Source organism: Eucalyptus grandis, chromosome 4 (assembly GCF_016545825.1).
Source record: "Eucalyptus grandis isolate ANBG69807.140 chromosome 4, ASM1654582v1, whole genome shotgun sequence".
NCBI classification, from domain to species: Eukaryota; Viridiplantae; Streptophyta; class Magnoliopsida; order Myrtales; family Myrtaceae; genus Eucalyptus; species Eucalyptus grandis.
Genome location: NC_052615.1, coordinates 1,328,760 through 1,338,544, shown reverse-complemented (window position 1 = coordinate 1,338,544; position 9,785 = coordinate 1,328,760). Strand labels below are relative to the sequence as shown.

At 39.5% G+C, this 9,785-nt stretch overlaps 1 long non-coding RNA gene across 1 annotated transcript; it reads right to left on the bottom strand.

The window, feature by feature from the left end:
• Positions 1-3,702: 3,702 nt before the first annotated feature.
• Positions 3,703-6,221, bottom strand: LOC120292971. The gene is made up of 2 exons (XR_005550583.1): positions 5,431-6,221; positions 3,703-4,031 (listed from the first exon to the last, which is right to left on the bottom strand). It is a non-coding gene; the product is annotated as an uncharacterized LOC120292971 (long non-coding RNA).
• Positions 6,222-9,785: the final 3,564 nt, after the last annotated feature.

Genomic DNA, 9,785 nt, shown 5'->3' with positions numbered 1-9,785 from the left:
TTAGTGAAGATGCAGTGTTGACGTGGAGAAGAAGTAGACCGTAGCAGTTGCTGGCTAAACATGACGCCAAATGAAGTTGTAGGGAAATGAAAACCAACACAAAAGCCAATGGAGAGAGAATTGTGTGGCTGTCGATTGGTGAGGGCAGTGGAAGTGAGAGAGAAAGCTACGGTCATTCACGCAAAAGAGAAACCAGTGGGGATAAGGTAGAAAAAATTCAAGAGCATAGTCCAACTTCAATAAATGCTTGTCCCCTCAATTATCTCCAACCTTATCCCATGTCCCTTAATACTTTCTAGCCCAATTTCCATCAAATAGTCTAAATTGAAGCCAAAACTTGCCTAATTTCGAATTTCCCAAATTTTAGGATCAATTTCTCCACTCAATTTCCCAAATTGAGGTCTAATTTCGATGAAGAAAAATCCTGAACAATTTTCTATAATCCCCCGACACTCAAAAGCTTGGCTTGGAAGTCCAAATTTCCTTTAATTTGGCCCGTCCAATTTCCGTTAATTTTCTGTGACGTCCGAATTGATTTTCCGCAAAAATCTCAGAATCTCTAAAAAAATCTTCTAGGATTGAGTCGATGTTCTAAAAATTTATTGTGACATGACAGAATCTTCAATTTTTGAAATCGTACTCGAATTCATGTTTAATTTCCATTCGATGCATTTTTTGTGTGACCTAGGCTACTTGATAGTTTTCAGAGATTTTCAATGCAAGTTGATGTAGCTAGTATAAGCACCTAGAGGGGGGTGAATAGGTGTAAAAATAATTTCTCGAGATACTACAGCAATACTAAGCAGACGATAGAAAGAAAGTACTCTTTTGCTTAACCAAAATGAATTACGATCAAAGTAAAGTAAAGAGTAGGGAAGAGAAGATTAAACACAAGGTTTATAGTGGTTCGGCTTATTCCAAGCCTACATCCACTCTTCCGCACTGACAGCCTATTGGCTGGATTCCACTATGAACAAAAGAGATGTTACAGCACAGTTCTTCCTTGATTCCACGGTGTAGATGTTCTACCACACTTCCTCAAGGTTTCTCACAAATATAAACTCTCTTTTGCATACAAGTTTTCGCTCAAATGAATTGACTAAACAACAAGGAGCTCCAGACTTTGGAATTCTTCTATCACGCACTTCACGAACAACTTAGAACGTCTTCCTTATATACTCCTTTACGCCATCATACTCGTTGGCACTTACCAAAGGAATTCCTCCAATCTACCCGTTGGACGGAATCAATTAGGAAGATCATTCGAGCTATTAAAGGAACATGTCGATAGCCCATCAATCATGTTCGCCCATACAATCAAGATCTCGGTTTCCATAAGTAGAACCTTCCAAGAATATTTTGCCAATCATCGGATCCTTAATCTTCGAATCAATCTCGATCAATCAAAAAGGATTCCGTTATGTCATATACAGCCAAGAGATCTTCTCCAATCGATAAGGTCATATCCTTAATAAAACATCCAGTTCTGGATAGTATTTCTTCAACGGATTTAGAAACTATCAATGAAGATAGACTTTAAATCTTGAGTCTGGTTGTCAGGAGGTCTTCAGACTTTAAACAGCAACCTTTAGACTAGACTGATGGAAACGTTTTGTCAGCTTCAAAACATTTCTAGAAGATTTCTCCAACACAAGTGACCCGTGGTTGATTTTCTTCGAGCCACAATGAACCCACTCGACTCATTGGCAACTCTCCATTGTCGTGAAAATCTCGAGAATTCAAATATGGACACAAGGTACCAAAACGATAGAAAAATCAGTGTAGTGCCGATCGACGAGAATTTTCTAATTTAGTAGTGTCACCCATGATTAGCCACACATCTAAGTTGAACCGACCTATCTCTAATCTCAAATCGATTTATATCAATGTCGTAATGATCTCTAAAGATGGACACGGTCGAGAAGTCGATTCCTGGTCGAATTTTCATGTCTAATGCATTAAAATTCCTTAATGACTTCCCTAAATAGTCTAGTTATCTCGAGAGTGATCAACTCTAAGAATAGCCCTATAGATGCGTCAATGAAATGCCTGATTTATTCAGTAGAAAACATAACTGAAAATCTGGCATGTCACAAAACCTACGTCCACTCTCCTCATTGACAGCCTATTGACTAGATTCCACTAAAGATCAAAAGAGATTATTATAGCTTATGATCTCGACTATCACAGTGAAGAGTCTTCCTTGAACTCTCACATAGTCTCACTAAGAGTTTCTCTCTTTTGTATACAATACTTAGCTCGATGAATGAAAAGCAAGAGACTAGAAAGTTTCGGAATTTGGAACTCTCTCTCAAGCACCTTATCGAACAACCAAAGAATCAATCCTTAAATACTCCTTCATGCCTTCTAATCCTTTAGCACTTTCCAAAATAATTCTTCCAATCTACATGTTGGACATAATCAATTAAGGTGATCTCGAGTCGTTAGATAATTTGTGTTGATAGTCCGTCAATCCTGTTCGCCCATACATATTAGAATCTTGAGTTTCCATAAGTAGAACCGTCCAAGTTTAACTCGCCTTTCAAAGATCTTCATATTGGAGTAGATTCCAATAAGATAAATCAATCAACTGGATGTGAAATCCAACTATAAGATAATCCAATAACCATACGATTCGAATCTTAGAAGATAATCTTGCATCTGGATAATAATCCTGTGTTTGAATAAATCTTCATACGTCAGTCTGGAACTATCAGTGATGATAGACTTTGAGAATAAAATCTGATGGTCTGTCAGTCTTCAGACTTCGACAATAAAGTCTTCAGATCTTATAATGTAGACTTTGAAAAGGTTTTGTCAACTTCAAAATAATAAAGGAGTTTTCTCTAACATCAACTGCTAAGTTGGAAAAAGAAATCAAGAATTCTACCAAATTCATCCTCATATGTCATAACAGGAACTAAAGAGCTGGCTAATGAGAGCCCTGCTAAATTAATGTGTCAAGCACCATGAAGTGTTTTTTGACCACTTTGTGTCTCATCATGGAATTTAGAAAAACGGAGGAAAATATCACTCCAAGGAAGTTGCAAAACAAAGAAAGGTCTTAGATCTACTAAAAGGAAGTTCCACCAGCAACCAAAAAAGATGGAATTACCAATGCCCTTGCAGTATGATGATCTAAATATATAAGCAATCAACATCTAGAACACATGATGACTGCAAAAATAGTAGAAGTAGAATCAACAGTAACAAGGCACTTATGTTAAGCAATTTAGAAACATATCTTTTCACTTCACACTACAATTAACTGCCCATGTCTTCAATAGATTCAAAAAATAACTCCTTCTAGTCTTTCTACACATTTTACGTCATCACAAAACCTCATCTTTATATTGGGAGATTGAACGGTGTTAGTTGATTTACCTAAACCAACCTAAAGTACTGTCTTATTTTCTTTGATAAATTCAACATCATCAGTTGCTCAAAATTCCCTCATAACAAAACCATTTTGGTATGCCAATGCATGTACTAATGCTCAGTTAGCCACATAAATTCCTGCCCATTGTAGCACCTAGCCAGACTTAAAATTTCCTCAAATCAATGATCACACTCTGTGTGTCACGACCCGAACCCCGGGCACATGCACATCCCTCAATGGTCGATTTTAAATTTGCAACATCCCAGGAATTGTTGCCGACCCATTCATTTATTTTGCACATGCGGAAACGTAAATAATCTCCATACAACAAAACAGTGGGATAGAAACGTAGGATATTATTTTTCACAAACCACAACTACAACATTATCGTATCTATGTAAATAGACCAGTTTAACACCCCAAGGTTTGATACAAAAGTGAAGCTATTCGATTAACCACTAACTAAGCTTCTATTTATAAAACTGGGGTTTACTATTACAATACCATACTTCTCAATATCTCGGGGTGAGCTATCACCCTACATCCAGTCTTGACGGAAAACCCGTCATCACTTGGAAGGAGATAGCGAGAGTCCTATTCCTCCTTTACTGCGACCGACTGTACACGATCCGGCCTTCCTCCATTTAAGAACCTGAAAAATGTTAGCCCTCTAAGGGGTGAGATCACATCTCAGCGAGTAAATCTCCTAATTCCAGATTAGGTGAAGGGTACATCCAGCATGCAATCTAATCACATTTCTTACCACTCTTTTAACACCAGCAAATTCCTGCATATTAGCATCAAATAAAATATTCCTAATAGTGTCAAGTTCACACATCACAGGAATACTTTAACATAAGAATATGCAAGGTGTGAATATCCATATAAGCATACAGGCCATAGTCAATGTAACAGATAACAGTCTTCCGGCAAAACCGGGCATCTCATATGTCACAAATGATGTTAATGCTCAGATAACAGTCTTCCGGCATAACCGGGCATCGCCTCACACCGTTGAGCGCGGCAACGTCTACATCTAGACGGCATTCCAATTAAGGAGCATCGGTCCAGCCTCCACTGCGACCGGCATCCGTTGACGTGGGGCATTCCCGAAGGAGCATCGCCCGGCCTCAAAGGCTCGTGGCGGAATCTCATGTTGTGAATGCATATGATCAATTTGACATTTCAATAATCAATTATATACAGCATCCACAGCATCAATTGAGCACTTCTATAGCAAGAATTCTTCAAAACAAGTATATATTCTTATTCATCCAAATTGACAGAGAACTGCCCAATAACGCTCTCCCAATTTCGAAGTCAGAAAGTCATCCATACGATCTCGAAAAATTATCAAATTTGGATACGTGCTAGAAAACATATAAACAACCATTTTCATGAAGACACCGAGATCCAGATCCATCTGGATTCGGCCCAGAAATTGTTTCTATCCAGCACAAAAATCGGATCCAGTTTCAGAGAGCCAAACCTATCGAAATCAGTTCGTTTTTGGGTCGAAATCTGCTTCGTTTGACTTGAAATTTAAGTATGTTAAACTAAAAGTTATAAAAAAACAACTTTCGTGAAGGAACCAATTGGAAATTCGACTTCTAAAGGTCATTAACAGCCCTCAGAATCATAATAGGTCACGGATTACAAAACTGTCCGATTACTGTTCCGAGGATGACGTCATTAAAATCGTCATCTTTTTAATTTATAAAAATTAATAGAAAAATATATGTTATTATTTAAGATGTTCACAACGTTTCTTCAGAACAAAATCATTTCAAAATCGTAACACAAAGTTGTCTACAAAATTAGCAAAACATACACGTTCTAGAAACTGTTTCAGTAATCTACTACTGTTCTAATCCGAATCTTCCACCACGACTTTTGTTTTGCTCTCTAAGCCTTATCTAAGCTTTTCTATGTCTATCATAACGTCCCTAACTAAGATCTATCCATATATAACATCATCTACATGTTTTTAACTTGTACAAATTCCTAATAGAGGTACTCAACCCCTAGTCCAAATTTAGAAGACAACTCACCTAAACACAGCTAACGGCGGCTCTCGTTGGTGGTTGAACAGCAACACAGAGACCAGCCTTGATCCTCTTGGTGATGGTGTTGAGTCGAAGCCGCAGAAGATTGTGAAGTGGTATGATGGCAACGGCAACACACAAACTTATAAATTTTTCGGTAGAGGAAACTAAGTATGGAGTTTGGTCGTTCAAGAGGGAGCAGAAATGGAAGTATAACGTTCAAGGAAAAGAAAACAACGGCTTGTACGTTGAAAAAGACAAGGAAGAAGAATAAACTAAGAGGAGGAAAAGGGAAAGCTGGAAACTGCCGTGTAAAATACAGCAGGCAATATGCGTAAGAAAAAGGATGGGGAAGGAGAGTGTAAATTGATGGGAAGTTTCATTGAAGTTTCCCTTAGTCTTTGGCCTAATTTTCCATGGAAACTTTGGCCACCCATCACCCTCATAGACCCCACCAAGTTTCCAACATTGTTTCTTCTAGAGAAGATGAAAGAAAAGGTTGGAAATCTACGTAAACGGCTGAATCCGAATTTTGAAGTGACTCTCATAGTCTTTTCCCATGGAGAATGAGTTTCTTTCCTTATCAAGTGGTCCCCCTATCTTTTCCAAGTCAATTTCCATTAAATACCAAGGAAATTGAGGTGAGGTTGTAGGAGAGATGGATTCCTACGAATTTCTTTTTCTTTGAGAAGACTTCTCTTCTTTATTTAATTACCAATCTAACATCCCATTCAATAGGGTCAAGTCCTTTAGTAACCAATTATAATACCTCTTAAATTGTTTCACAATAGAGGTCTTAAAATCCTACTTAAAATGTGGCAATTCCCTTGCTCTTCTAATTTTGCTGATCTTGCATATTTCGTGAACAATTCCCATCATCCATAAATTTTGAGAAGACGCAACAATGTCCTTGGGATGAATTGTGACATGTGACAATTCTTAATTTCTGTAATCGACATCATTTCCTCGGTTAATTTCAGTCAAAATGTGATTTCTAGCACAACTTAAACTATCGGTTAGTTTTGGGAACTTTTGGTGCACTGACCCGTGGTCGATTATTCCCGAGCCACGATATATATTTTCGACGCATTAGCAACTCTCGATTGTCGTGAAAAATCTCGAGATTTCAATTACGAGCACAGGGTACCAAAACAACAGAAAAATCGGTTTAGTGCCGATCGACGAGAAATTTGTAAATTAGTTGGAATCACCCAAGCCTAATTTTATTTCTATCGAATCGACCTATTTCCGATTTCGATAGATTTTCGATCGTGCCGAACTGATCCTTGTAGACTAACACGGTCGAGCAGTCGATTCCTGGTCGAATTTTCAAGTCTGTTGCACCAAAATTCTTTAATAACTTTCCCGATTAGTCAAGTTATCTCATGAGTGATCAGCTCAGAGAATAGCGCTATAGGCACGTCGACGAAAAGCCCGAATTATTCAATTGAAAACAGAAGCGAAAAATCAGACTGTCACAATTCTTCCCCTCTTATAAAAATTTCGTCCTCGAAATTTAAGTCGTTACATCTTTCAAATTAAAAAGATAAGGGTATTTTTCTTTCATGGCGTCTTCACTTTCCCAGGTTGCTCCTTCCGTGCCGTGATGTTGCCAAACCACTTTGACCAACGGAATCGTCTTGGTACGTAGGACTGCTCTTTTCGATCTACAATTTGAATTGGTCTCTCCTCGTACGATACCCTTTCATCCACGTCCAATTCTTCAAAATTCAGTATGTGGGTTGGGTCAGGTTCATACTTTCTTAACATCGATACGTGGAAGACATTGTGAACTTGAGCAAGTCTTGGCGGCAACGCAAGGCGATATGCCAAAGTCCCTATTCTTTCCAGAATTTCAAAGGGACCTACGTACCTTGGACTTAATTTTCCTTTCTTGCCAAAGCGTGAAGTACCCCTCATTGGCGACACCTTCAAGAAGACGTGCTCACCAACTTGAAATTCTAATGGCCTTCGCCGCTTGTCAGCATAGCTTTTCTGACGACTTTGGGCAGTCTTTAATCTGTTTCTGATAACAATAACTGCGTCTATTGACTGCTGAACTAATTCTGGGCCTGTGATCTTTCGTTCTCCTACTTCATCCCAACACACTGGCGTTCTACACGCCCGGCCATACAATGCTTCAAAAGGAGCCATTTGGATGCTCTGTTGATAACTATTGTTGTAGGCAAATTCGACAAGATGAAGTTGTTCTTCCCAGCTTCCTTTAAAGTCAAGCACACAAGCTCGTAGCATATCTTCAAGGATTTGAATGGTCCTTTCAGATTGACCATCTGTCTGAGGATGATAAGCTGTACTATATTGCAGCTTTGTTCCTAAAGCGGACTTGAAGACTTTTCCAAAATGCAGCTGTAAATCTAGGGTCTCGATCGAGGTGATTGTCACGGCACTCCATGTAGGCGGACAATCGACGGACGTATAGCTCGCAAGCGTGTCGGTCTAAATCATGATCTTTCCGTACCGCAATGAAATGAGCCGACTTAGTCGATGTCATCGACTATTATCCAAATGGAATCATTACCTCTCTGACTCCTCGGTAAACCTGTCACAAAATCCATTGTGATGTGCTCCCATTTCCACTCGGGAATTTCGAGAGGTTGTAAAAGTCCTCCTGGCTTACAGTGCTGAGCTTTAATTTGCTGACATGTTAGACATTTGGCTACATGCTTGGCTATGTCCGTTTTCATACCGGACCACCAATAGTGTTGTCGCAAATTCTGATACATTTTTGTACTGCCAGGATGTATACTGTAACTACTACGGTGTGCTTCTGATAAGATTTCCTCTTTAAGTTCTGCATCATCAGGTACACACAATCGTCCTCTGAATCTCAACGTTCCGTCTTCTGAAACTTGAAAATCTGGTTTTCTCTTTCCTACCTCCTCCTGTACAATCTTTTGGATTTCTGGGTCGGTCCATTGGAGTGTTTTAATTCTCATTTGAAGTTCGGTTCAATTCTAAGGGTAGCCATAAGATTTGAAATGATGGCCTACCTCAAACTTAAAGTCAGAATCTCTAATCTTCTCGATTAAAGCCCACTCCTTGAGCACCATCTGTGCTACTGAAGATTTCCAACTTAGAGCATCTGCAACTTTGTTGGCTTTACCGGGGTGATATAAAATATCACAATCATAATCCTTCAGAAGTTCCATCCAACGACGCTGTCTCATGTTTAGTTCCTTCTGAGAAAATAAATACTTGAGACTTTGATGGTCTGTATAGATTTGGAATCTTTCTCCACATAGATAATGTCTCCAAATCTTCAGAGCGAAGACGATTGCTGCAAGTTCTAAGTCATGCGTCGGGTAATTCAATTCATGAGGTCTTAACTGACGGGACGCGTATGCAACAACCCTGCCATGTTGCATTAACACACAACCCAATCCCCTAAACGACGCATCACTGTAGATCTCGTATCCTCCAGGACCAGAGGGTATGGTCAGCACAGGTGCAGTAGTTAGCTTTTGCTTGAGTTGCTGAAAACTATCTTCGCACTTGTCTGTCCATATGAACTTCTCTTCCTTCTTCAGTAGGCGGGTCAACGGTGAAGCTAATGCGAGAATCCTTCTACAAACCGTACGTAATATCCCGCTAACCCCAAAAAACTTCTGACTTACATCACTTGTAGTCGGTCTTGGCCAATTCATTTCTTGCTTCTATCTTGCTTGGATCTACAGAGATTCCTTCTTTAGAAATCACGTGTCCGAGAAAAGCAACCTGAGTCAACCAGAATTCGCACTTGCTAAACTTGGCATACAACTCGTGAGTTCTTAGAGTCTGGAGCACCATTCTCAAATGTCTTTCATGCTCCTCTACATTTTTAGAGTACACCAGGATATCGTCGATGAACACTATCACAAACTGATCCAAATATTCCTTGAAAATTCGGTTCATCAAATCCATGAAAGCAGTGGGCGTTCGTCAATCCGAACGGCATTACTGTGAATTCATAATGGCCGTATCGGGTACGAAATGCTGATTTGGGGATGTCCTCCTTCCTGATCCTCAGCTGATGATATCCCGTCCTCAGGTCGATTTTAGAAAATATCGACGCTCCTTGCAACTGGTCAAATAGGTCGTCTATCCTTGGCAACGGATATTTATTCTTAATGGTCATCGATTAAGTTGTCGGTAGTCGATGCATGACGTAATGAACCATCTTTCTTTTTCACAAACAGAAGCGGAGCTCCCAAGGTGATGCACTTTGGGGCGTATGAATCCCTTATCCAGCAATTCTGCAGTTGCACCTTCAATTCTTTTAATTCGAGACAATGCCATTCGATAAGGAGCCTTAGAAATTGGTTCCGTCCCTGGGGCTAGTTCAATCACAAATTCTATCTCCC